Source organism: Sinohyriopsis cumingii, chromosome 11 (genome assembly GCF_028554795.1).
Source record: "Sinohyriopsis cumingii isolate HCF-2022 chromosome 11, ASM2855479v2, whole genome shotgun sequence".
In the NCBI taxonomy this organism is placed as follows: Eukaryota; Metazoa; Mollusca; class Bivalvia; order Unionida; family Unionidae; genus Sinohyriopsis; species Sinohyriopsis cumingii.
The window spans coordinates 24,512,759-24,515,730 of record NC_142971.1 but is presented as its reverse complement, the minus strand read 5'-3'; positions in this window follow the sequence as shown (position 1 = coordinate 24,515,730).

Sequence of the window (2,972 nt, the reverse complement as noted above, 5' to 3'; positions counted from 1 at the left end):
TTTTTGTTTCTTCTCTTTTCTCGTAGGGCACTCTCAATTCCAGTGTCCTTTCTCCTGACAACGATATTAGGTATCTTGACTTTTGTCTCTCTTTCTTAGACGAAGCAGGTATTCTGGAGACAAATACCCATTTACCTTTGCAGATATAGCAAACTTCATTAGCACTTACACACTTTCGTATGACTCTCATCAAATCAACGATCAAAAGAGTAAGTTTTGTTGCCACTTTCGCATGTGAATTATGCTTTCGTATGACTTTTAGCAAATATTTGACCAGCAGGTCGATCTGTGCTGACTCTTCCATCTTCTTGATCGTTTGAGAGCGGTATGAATACTCTGACGCTAAGACACTCTCCTTATATACAGGGACATGCTGCGTATGAAACCTAGTCAAATGTAATTTTGCAATAAGATGAAACGATTTCATTGAGGAAGTAAAAAGCAATGATGTACCGTATCGCCTCACACAAAACCTGAAGTGTTAGTTCAAATCCGTGTCAGCGATTTCGAAGACGACATAACTGAGCTTTAATCAATGCTCTCCAATTATGCCACAAAACCACGAGTCCTGATTCACGCCAAAAGAAATTTCGTTCGGTCCATAAAAAATAGTATCATATCTGAGAAACGCAAAAAGGAACTTCCAGAAAACTGAGAAAGACGGCTTACACCTACAACGTAAATGTATGAGTTCAAGTAGTGCGTAAAACTTAGTCAAATTAAATTTTTATAGTCAAGACGAAACGATCTCTTTTCGAACAAGAAAGCAGACACCAAGCGACAATGGCAATCCGTGTCACACAACACTTTTCAAAATGTATATTATCAGAGGTTTGTTCTAGCGATCTGCACGGTTAAATTAAATGTTGATGTATTTTGCAATAAGACGGACACAATTTCCATGGGATCGCCCATGGTACGAATGTTCGTGCATTAGTTTAATTTTTAAAAATATTTTTTTTATATAAATCGCCTATAGGATAGACCCAGTAAAGCATGGCCATTCTCGTCACTGTCTGAATAGCTACTCAAGTCAATTCGAAGCGAACGCGGTAAGAAAATAAGTATAGCCAATGAAATGGCTTACAACGGGTGATGCATTGTTTTGTTCTAGGACTGTGTGGCATAATAATCCCTATGTTCTTACGTTGTTACCATTACAGTGCAGACAGACTGAAATGTGAACTTACAAGCCCTCTTTGTGTGTGTTGTACCATTTCCTCTTACCACATCAAAATACTGAGCGTCACAGTATTGGTTCGCGTTTTCAAACTGACCATTTTTTTTATATCTCACTTAAACATTTCGACATAAACACTCACACTCACATCGGTAGAGTCAGAACAGACGTGTTACAGTATTGAGGGGCATGTTATCTTTTCGTTTTCAAACTAATAAATTTGGGGCTTGTATGAAGTAAAGAACCGAAAGTACAGTGAAACTCAAGGATGATGACCCAATCTGTCTGTCTATTGATGCGTGTATTTACTTAAGAAGAAATATGACCTCTAAAACACAAAGAGATACGGCAAGCATGATTAGATCAAACACAACGATGTTTTCCTTCACGCCCGTGTAATTTAGAGTTTCAATCGTCTTTGAAGACAAACTTGGTCTCCTTTTGTAGGGCTTGAAATAATAAAAGAAACTGAAAAATCTTAAGCACTTTGCTATAGATAATTTCATCAACAGACTAAACAACATAAATACCGTTACAACAATAGAAAGCCTTAAATCTTCTATCAAAAAGAAATGCATGAAAAAAATTAAAGATTAACGATAACTAACCAATGAAACCGAATTTAACAAAGGCAATGACATGTGAACAAATGCCTCTCACTTTGGAAAGGTAGGCGAATGTACTCTGTCATGCACCATCAACTTGAAAAAAATTATAAACAGAGAGAAACCTGAATTCAAAATTCAGTTGTTTCTTTTTCTTCAAAATTGTTTCGTTTCTTTTTTCTTTTTTTGGAACAAATCTAAGCACTAATATAGAGTGGAAAAGGGAAAATGCACATACAAGCTTTGATATTTCTGAAAAAATGAGGGGATATTCCTAACGTTCATAACCACCTATATATGCTTGGACTTGTCTGTGACTTATCCACAAAACAAGATGTACATATTTCTGGTCAAGCTGCAAGTGTGTGCGTGTTTTTGAAAATGGTAAAAATGGGATATACAATTTTCTCGTGACACTTATAAAGTGAAGAGTCTGTGCAAGTGTCAAAAGCCGAGGTCATATAAGTTTTGTATTTTGTACGGCTTGTAAAGATTTCCACTTTAGAAAATGTGAAGTATCACAAGTTATTATCACAAACAGAAGTGGAACATAGGGGCTTGCAAGAAAGAAAATAACCCAGACAGTTGGTGTCATCAAGAGTGCTAGAGACGGTACCCGAACTTGCTTGCTTGCTTACTTGAATTAAAGTGATTTTCGCTCTAATGGAGCATGTATCACGGGTTTAATAACGCACCGCGTGATTTTTAATTACTCCTGGGGAAGGAAAGAGAGCCTCATCCCCCCAGGCTTTTATGTACTCACAGACTACTTTTAAATTTAGCCAATCAGGTGTAGGACTAACTAGTCCTTAACAACCTGACTGAAAGGCTTTAAACAAGAGTGGGAATTGTCTCACCACACACTCATTTTTCTGTCCGAGCGTGGTAAAGGAGGAAAAAGGTGCTCAGCAAGACAGCCATGGATGTTAAGTACTCACCAAAACGCTAGCCCGTACTTATTTCAAATCAAGTCGTGTCACCAAAAAAGACGACGTGTACGACATCAAAGGCATTGTCAAACGCAGAATACCTCAGTGCTAACTGGCTAGGTCTGCATTTCTTGCTCCCGCTGCTGTTGCGTATATTTCTTCCCTCCACACCGAGTTCTGGGCCTAATTCTTTAAATTTCGTTGTACCCGAACTTACATTATCCATATTATCACCAACAAAAAAAAAACAAAAAAAAA